A 9,788-nucleotide genomic window follows, 5' to 3' on the forward strand; every position below is an offset into this window, starting at 1 on the left:
TACTGGATTAGGTGGTTTCTTTTTTATTCCCTTTTCCTGAGGGCTCTTGAAGAATTTTATAAGACCACAAATTTAAAAAGAAAGGTGATGCCCCAGGTGCATAATATGGCTTTTCTGTCCAAAATGACTGGAATGTCAAAATTGCTATAACCTTCCAAGAGAAATGCTAAATCACAATGTGATAAGAAAGGCACCCTCGACAGGTCTGCAGATGACAGCTCTATAATTTTGGCATTATTTTAATACAATGTGGAAGTGCCTTATATGTTTAAGCTTTATTTTACATCTTTTTTAAAATAATAATTGATTCATACTTGTCTGCACAGGTTTCAATAGTTTCCCTTTCTTTCATTATTTCATTGTCTATCTTTCATTTTCATTTTACTTTTTGACTCCCTCATTTTTCCCCTTGGCCTATAAAAATAAATTGTATTTCCTAGCATATTTAATTTTTCAACCCTTTTATCAAAAGAAGCAGATCCTTGCTGGTTAGAGGCAGAACTGATCCTATTTGTATGATTTAAATGTTGTATTCCCATGCTAGTTTACCATAGATTAGTGTTTGCCAAATGTCTGGCCACTGTCTTGATCAGAATCCTGAGCTAAATAGATATTTGCTATTGTGTGGATACAGGCATGTGTGGATCTTAGATATTATTTATTTCCACCTGTCTAGACTTGAGGCATGAAAGAGAGCAAAAACCCTTAGACCATCCTGGCTGAGACCAATGCTGCTTGACTCCACCTCTCTCAGAACCTGTTTCCATCAATAGTCATTTACACCTGGTTGCACCCAAATAAAAAAAGAGAGAGAAGAGGAGAGCCTGTAAGTCTGAAACTAACTGCTGTTTCTCTCCTTCACTCCTAGAGCTGTTTTTTCCTTTGAATAACAAGGAAGTATTGTTGCTGTAATTTTAAGAATTGTTATTTGAATTCACTTCCCACCACCCATCTAATTTCCTTTTCCTTTCACATCATTGTAAGTGTGCAGGTTGGGGTTGCATTTTAATATGTTCTCTCCCCAGGGTCTTTCCAACACATGTCCTTTGTATTGGTACTTTTGCACCACTGAGCTGACAGCTCCTGTCCCAATTCATTTGGGCTAAATGTCAAACACAAGCAAGTTTGGCAACTGTCAAAAGGATACAGGGACAAAGTTTACCCTAAACCCATACAGAGTTGTGGGGCTGGGAATTAAATATTTTTGCAGTGTTACTGGCCCTGGTAAAATTATGTCATATATCAAAAATCTGTGAGCCAGGGCAGATTTCTGGCTACAGTAATGCCTCTCTGGACACACTGGAAGGAAACAGTGTTCTACTGGTTTGAGGGTGCAGTTTTAACATTTGTACTATCCAGATAATTTATGTAAAGAGAATAAAGTATGAACTTTGAGAAGGGCGAAAAATAAATACCGGCCTAAACAGAGATTTCCATTGCAAAACTAGATGATCCTTCAAGTGGCCAACAACAACACAGAACAGTGTAGCAGACAAAATAATCTGCCATTTTCAGTGCTGTCATCCAGTTTTGCATGGTTTTTTCCCCTCAAAAAAGTGGGAGAAAATGTAAAGAGAATGTTAGGCAAATTGACAAATGCTCATGGAAAGGCAGTAACTGAAAGTTTTGATTTTTCCATGAGTAATCTGAGTTAAAGGGCTCTTTACAACTTCCTCCATGGTGTTTTCTTCACTAACCAGACTGTTTGTGACAATGACACAATTGAAAATGGATGACAACAGAAGTGGGAGTATATATGTGTGCATCGTTTGATACATAGTCATCCCCCAAAGGATTCACATCAGCAGGTTATGAGTGGGTGGAAATAATTTGCAGTCAATACCATCCTGTGCACCATGTTAATTTCAGATGGTGCTGCATAGATGTGAATAAACCCAGAAGGAAATGAGCGAAATGAAAACAATTAAGCATCGATACAAAAGTGCAAAAAATCACATTGATCCACAGAAAATGCCGATGTGTAGATTGGCTCCTAGTAAAATGTGAATCATGTGTTTTATAATGTCAGACATTCTCAACCACTTCATTATTTTGATAGCATTCTTTTTTGAATTTTTGGCATGCTAGCAGATTTTGGGTGGAAAATAATATGCATGAAAAAAATAACATTTTTCCCCAAAGCCCACTAACATAAAGCTTTTCAAAAACCTTTTGTATATGCAGAAATGGGCTTCTCTTCCTTCTGTTTTATTTGCATCTCTTTCATCATTACAATCCATCACTTTCAAAAGTAACAAAATATTTCCCACAGGCATATATGTAAATATCTCTGTAGATTTTGAGAGGAGACAGTCCTTTCCTTCCAGCCACATATTCTACTAAAACAATGCAGTCCAGTATCATGGGGATGGGGCCCCTTTGGAACAAGGAAACTCCAATATAATCAGATCCTGTGCCAGATTTTGCCAGCATCCTTACAACAATACTTATGTTGAGCTTGATTCCATGATGAAAATGCATGCTGTTATAGATGACAATGGTTCTCCTTAACCATTCTAAATAGTTAATGGATGCCCATCTCAAAAGAAAGGTGGTCTTTATCCTACTTAGCTGATGCTAAGGATGGAGAATTATTGCAGGCTTTCCAGTGTGATGGTGAGATACATTACACTACACAGAGGAACTGTATGAGACAGTAAGGCCCTTATCTAAGTGTGGGATGGGAGCAGTCTCCCAGTACAGACCAGTGGATGGAAGGGCGACTTTGTCAGTTGCACTGGGCTGTCAAGCCATCACCCTTTCAGGGACAATAAAAGAGTGCAAAGTCATCAGGTCCTTTAGAAGCAGAATATTCGGAAGAGAGATGAACAAGCTATTTTTCCACACTCATCATTCCGACTCAGAAAAACTACTTGACCTCTTTTATAGGTAGAAATAATATCTGATGTTATTTATTCCCTAGCCAAAAAAACTGGATTACATGATTTTGGAAAGAATAATGCAGAGGTGAGAATTTTGTGCTGTTTTTGCCTGGTATTCCTGTATTAATCTGCACAGAAATTAATCCACACAGAAATACCTATCTTCCTTTTAAATAAATTTAAAAAACTGTAAAAAAACAAAATAACAAAATAACAACAAATCACATATTTCAAACAAAATCTGTTTCCAGACACTCACACTGGCTTTGGTACAAAATATGTATGGGAGGAAGGGGGAGGAGGTTGCACAAAACTAGCAGAGTTGCACAAAAATCTTGTGGGAGTCTGGGGGCAATATTTATGGGACCATTTTGTTTTTTGTGCAAAAATTTATATTTTCATACTGCCCTCTGTTTATAGATACTCCCATGGTTTCATGATTGTTAGACATAAAAATCATAAGGGTTCCTGGAAACAGCATTTTTGGCTTTAAAATGTATTTTGCCTTTAAAAATGTACAATTTTCACACCAAAAAACAAAAACAAAAACCCACCACTGTTTGTAGATATTCACCGTTAGTGCAAGATTTTGCTATTTTTGTATAAAAGATTGTGCAAAACACATATGTAGGTATCTGGAAACCAGTAGGTTCTGTGCAGAAAAAAATAAAGCTGAAAAAGAATTCAAGACTCTCACACAAAAATGCATGTCTATTTCTCTGTAGAACAATTTCCCACAATACTCTAGGATATGTGAATACTGGTAGAACCTATTCCTTTTCTACTGCAGTGAAGAATAAACTGCATAAATTATTAGTTGCATATTGGTATCTCTAAGATCTGATTTTCTGGAAGGAAAATGTGGATAGTCCTGGATGGATGTGCAACAAGCTTCAGAAAATTAATTTATATTTTCAGCAATTGCTCACAAAGTATTGATGCAGTACAACATATGTCAGCTGTAGTCAGCATAATGATAGAGCCAGCATGGTATAGTGGTTTGAGTGGTGGATGCAACTCTGGAGACCAGGGTTTAAATCCCCACTCAGCTATGGAAACCCATTGGATCACCCTGGGCAAGTCATACTCTCTCAGCCTCAGAGTAAAGTGAAGGCAAACTCCCTCTGAATATATCTTGCCAAGACATCCCTGTGATAGGTTTGCCTTAGGTTTGCCATAAGTCAGAAACAATTTGAAGGCAAACAACAAGTCAGCATGGTGATTAATCAGAGTTTCTGGGATATGTAGTCAACAAGATTTGGGAACGAAATTTCAGCTATGCTATGCAGGTGTGTCACATTGTGATAGCCAGACCAGTCATGTGGGTCTTTCCCATCTACTCATATTTCTACATTCTTGGTGGGATACAGGCAGTGATTTGCCAACCAATTTGTGTGGAGCCTTCAAAACAGTTTAATTATATGCATGGATATAACACAGCATGTTCAGTAATCTGATGAACAGTGAGATCAAAGTCAAAAGAATCCTAAGTGGGATATTCAAAGGGTAAAAGTTGGCAAAGAAATGATGAATATAACTGACAACTTTGAAAACAAAGCTGAGTCTCTATAAACCATTTTACAGCTAAAATACTTGGGGAGGGGGCTAACCCAGCCAATGTAGAAATTGCTTCTATGACATTTAACAGGATAGTTTGTGTGAATTGTACAATTTTACACAGATTTGATAAACTCACTGCAAATTTTGTCTTCCAAATTGTTCTTATTAACTATTGCAGGTTATTCCCTTGTTTAGTTTCACAAACTATGTTTAGACTTATTTATTTAGTGATTCTGTTTGATTCAGTTTTCCTTGGTAAGCTTAGCATCAAAGTCCATGGCTTTCTTACACTATTGGTTTCCGGTTCAGATTTATTCCAAATGTGGTGTCCAATATAATAAGAACAAAACTAAGATACCAGGAGAGTGACTTTTTGTAGTAAATTCACCAACTCTCTACTAGTTGGTCCAAGAGCTTAATTCACTCACTGTGACCCTGATTAACTTGTTGGCAGCATATCATGACACAAAGTATCAATTCAGTTTTCTAATGAAAAGCATCAATGTACGATTGCAGATGGTTGATGTTATGGACCTCTATAACTGTTGTTTTTCTTTGTTTGTAGGGAGAGAGTCGCTTATTTATATTATGTTTGCAAAATCTGTGCAGGGAAGAAGTCTCTTCCATCTAATTTATCCACTGCTGGCATTTTGCCACTGCCAAACTCTTCTTGTGCTCATCTTCCCTGCTTATAAGAGACTCACCAGATGTTTGGTTGTTTGTATCTCTCTGCAGACCACCACAGAGAAATTACCAAGCTACAGATTTCTAAAGAAACCTACACTGTGATATGTAATGGATATATCAGTTCAGAGTAAAACTTAAATGGAATTTTCTTATAAATAAATGAGTTGGTTTTGTTTTGTTTTTCTAATTTTTCTTTCTTCAAAGTCTTAATGCTTATTTTAATTTAATTCAGTAAAAATGAGTTAGGGGTCATGGTGAGGCATTGTAGCTACCCATCTTTGACATTGAGAGCATTAAGAATGATACATAAATACTGTCTTTTTGAACAGTTAAAAAAAGTGCACTGTGACTGTCATACTGTAGTAGTGCCAGAAAATACAACTGCTAACTCACTTTCTGGTGTACAAGTTTTAATGCAGAGATGGAAAATACGTATCTCTTTAAATTGTGTTGAATGAGATGTCACACCATCCTTCACCATTAGTAAGATCAGTACGACTGATGAAAGTCACAATCCAGCAACATGTGAAGTCCACGTGTTTAATCTAGGAGTTGATATCCTTATAAACCAGTAGTGAGCAAAGTGTGGACCCCTGGCTGCATACAGCCCTGGGCCCTGCTTTTCTAGCTCTTGAAGTCCCTCACTAAAAATAATAATAATAAAAAAATTGGTGTAATTTCCAGGAGATGCTTGCCTGAAAATAACATAGACACCCCTGTAAACACATGGAAACATGCAAAAATGCAATCCACCCCAGAACCAGAAGCAGCCAAAGAAAATAAGAGATATTTGATGTCTGGGAGCAGGGCCCACAGGGGTCCATGAGGGGTAGACATTGAGTCTGTGGCCCATGTCCTAGGAAAGATCACTTAGTGTTTAAATGTTTAACATTTAACAAAATGTGATTTACAACTAATGGGGGAGGTGCTCGGCAGTGACACAACTGAAGAATATTTATTATTTTGCATTCACAAATGTAGAAACACAACTTAGCTGGTGCAATATTTTGCCCAAAGAATAATGAAATCATATTCCCAAAAGAGCAATGCAACAAGAGAATATTGTTGCTTTTATGTGGAAAAGGCAAATATATATCCACAATAAAAAAGACAAATCCTAAAACTAAACATATTTTCAAAATACAGAGTAGAAAAAGTACATTTTTGATTAAATTAGCCAATTAAAAACAAACATGATTCATGAAGCAATGTCTGTATAATTGAAATGTATTCAAAGCAAAATAATGTTAAGTTAGAAGGAAAGGGAGAACAGACTCTTGTGGCACTTTTAGGACCAAGAGATTATCTTTTGTGGATTAAAAACAACCTTCCTCAGATCCACCAATTATTAATCTATGATGTGCATCCATAGAAGCTCATGCTAAGATAAATCAATTATTCCTGAAGTTGCCATTGTTTTCCCCTTCCCTTTTGCCTTTCCTTAGCAATAGGCGTTAGCAATAGCATTTACATTTCTATACCATTTCATACTGAACTAAGTAGTCTCTATGTGGTTTACAACATGTAAGATAATTGCCCCCAACAAACTGGGTACTCATTTTAATGACCTACAGAAGGATGCAATGCTGAGTCAACCCTGGACCCCTGGGATTGAACTCACAACCTTGTGGGTTGCAATGCTGGCTGCAGTAACCACTGCACCATCAGGGGTCTCCTTTGTATACTGCAACGGACTGAACATGACTATTTCTTTGAAAATAAATTTAGGCCCGAGACACACCACGCAAAAGTGGCATACCAGCGTTGAAACTAGGGTTACAGAGCGTGCAGCAACCACATGCTCCAGAACCCTAGTCTGTACAGGTGGCGGCATCATGGAGGCGTCCTATCCACATGGGCACTGCCATGGTGATGCTGCTGCTGCACAGCATGCCACAAAAAGAACCCGGAAGAACTGGGTTCTTTTTACTGCAGAGGGACGCCATGCAGTTTGGTGGCTGTGGTGTCCTTCTGCAGTTAAAACAGGCAACTCCAGCCCGCCGTTTCAGGGCGGTCTGTACTGCCCTTTAGTTAGGTTTTATTAATTAATCATTACTTTACTTTGTTTTCTTCAAATATCTGTCAATACAGATAAAATCAAAGCAGAGTTAGAAAAAAACATTATCTTTTTAAGGTTATTAATAGCATTTTATCTTATTCTAGTACAGGACACTCTTTCATTAATGATGCCCATTCCTTTTCTTGCTCTCTGCTTGTGGAACACTATCTTCTTCAGTAAGGATGTGCTTAAGTAACATTGTGGGTGTTTAGTGATTTCTGTTGGGAGAAGGATGCAAACGTTCGGGGGGGGGGGGCGGGTACTTCCAAATTTAGGTTGCATCCACACTGCAAACATAATCCAATTTGACACCACATTAACTGCATTGACTCAATAATGTGGCACCAATGGTCTCTGACAGAGAAGACATAAGGACAAAATTCAGAAAACTACAAAAACTCACAAACTACAATTCCCAGAATCCCATAGAATTGAGTCATTCTACAAGGGAATGCATCCTATGGAAAAGTTTTGTTGTTTTTTTTAAAAAAAGAAAGTTGTACAGATTCTACAAAGATCCATTGGCCATAGATTATTTGAATGATATCTTACCTGTCATTGGGTGAATTCTCTTCTGTTTATGTACAATTCCTACAGGTTATCATAAAAGAAAAGAAAAAAATGTTGCACTGACTCAGGAGAAACCCCACTCTTGAAGGGAAATCAACATCATGTATTTTTTTTAAAAGTAATACATCCATATCCTGGTGTAGGAGCTGGGTTGTGTGTCCTTTGAAATCTGTCTGCTCTGATTTTAAAATGTTAAAATCACTTGTGCATATTTTTATAAGCATTAAACTGGATCTCTTGTTTACCTGTATCTGGGGCATTACTTGAATTGCAAAGTGAAATGGAAACCCTGATTGCAGTGTGCCAACTGTTCATTTCCAAGAGCTGTGGGACAGGTTTTAATTCTGCAGGGTCACACTATTCCCTGGTGCTTTAACCCAGTTAGAATGGCCCAAATTAATCCTGGTACTTAATGATAGTAAACTCAGTTTAACCTTGGTTTAAACTATGTATTTATACATATCAATGAGAGAAATAAAACAGGTTATTGATTTTACATCCACTTTCACAGTGGTAATTAAAATGTACCTTTGCAGCCTGCAGATCAGCAGACTGTATATTTCAGACCAAATAACAGTTCCTCAGTAATTTTACTTTGGTGATATCCTCTAAAATTGCAATGTCTTCAGCAGCCTGTTTCAACTGATTGTACTTCACAGAAAGTTAGGTAACATGAGTACCATAGACGGAAAACATAGATTCATTAATGGAACTCAAAATGCTGGAAAATCAACTAGAGTGATTCACTCAAACTATTTCTGAAAGCCTTGCTGTCAACCACTTGGCTATTTAGGACAAGTAACAAGTCCCAAGCAAGGCTATGTCCTGCTGGTCAAAGCATACCAAGGAAGATTGGGATGTGGGACTTGAACTATATCAACTGTCCATAAATTCACAGAGGAAATTAGGAAACATCATGATTTGTTCCATTGTTCAATAAGCATTTCTTTATATAAGATCTAAATCTATTTCACTGTAACCTGTACCTATAATTTATTCTTTTCCCATCTTACACAGTTTGTTGTAAACCATGCTTCCCTGTTACTCAAAGTTGCCAATACTTTTCACGAGATATAGGCTGCATCCTCACTGCAGCAATTATGCAGTTTGACACCATTTAACTGCCATGGCTAGTACAGATGCAGCCAGAGGCCCGAAACAGATGGACGGGAAGCAGCGTGCCAGTGCCCATTCTAGGGTTCAGGAACGTGCACCAACTGCATGATCCTGAAACCTAGTCCATATGGATGCCGCCATGATGGCAACCTTCTGTACCCATGGGGGCTGCCATGATGATGCAAGCATGGAGCCGCATCTGTATGTCGGAGCATCGCGCTTGCATCATAGAATGCCACAGTGCACCAATGGCACACTGATGGCAGTGCCCATGCACTCCAAAAAGTACCTGGTTTTTCCAGGTTCTTTTTGGTGTGGCGGGAGTCCATGCGGTCTGGCTGCTGTGGGCTCCCCCGGGAGCAAACCCAGGCAGCTCCAGCCCACCCTTTTGGGGCGGTCTGTTGAGCCCCTTCGTCACCAACAATAAATACTAATTTAAGGGTCATTAAGGTAAGACATCATTAGAGCAATACTGATGGTCAGCTCATATCCAAGTGATGATTCACAGCTACCGGATGCTATCCCAGTAGGCTGAAGCTGAGAGAAATGACATGAGAAACATGGACACTTCACCAGCCTTGTTGAAAGTGTAGATCCCTAAAGTCTGGCCCCTCAGTTGTCATCACAATCACCCATTCTGCAGGCTGGAGTAAAGCAGGAGTCGACTAAGCATGACCCATGGGCTTTGTGTTGCCTCCTATGAATCCAGTTCAGGACCTCTGTTGCCTTGGACCCCTGAAATCCTCACAGTCAATTAGTGGACTTTCCCCCCAGGATGTTTTGTGGTCTAAACCCTCTAAGATCTAGGAGCAGGAGAAAAGTTTCTTTTTTCTCAGCCTGCAGAGAGGAGAGGTAGGAAGCACGACTATTCCACTAGACGTGCAGGAGGACTAGGGAAGTAAATCCTGAACTAT

General features: G+C 38.6%; 1 long non-coding RNA gene across 1 annotated transcript; it reads left to right on the forward strand.

Moving 5' to 3' along the window:
- Window positions 1-570: 570 nt before the first annotated feature.
- Window positions 571-5,233, forward strand: LOC121929776. Its single transcript, XR_006103739.1, has 3 exons — window positions 571-826; window positions 2,924-2,967; window positions 5,008-5,233. It is a non-coding gene; the product is annotated as an uncharacterized LOC121929776 (long non-coding RNA).
- The last annotated feature ends 4,555 nt before the right edge of the window (window positions 5,234-9,788 follow it).

This window comes from Sceloporus undulatus, chromosome 4 (genome assembly GCF_019175285.1).
Source record: "Sceloporus undulatus isolate JIND9_A2432 ecotype Alabama chromosome 4, SceUnd_v1.1, whole genome shotgun sequence".
Taxonomy (NCBI): domain Eukaryota; kingdom Metazoa; phylum Chordata; class Lepidosauria; order Squamata; family Phrynosomatidae; genus Sceloporus; species Sceloporus undulatus.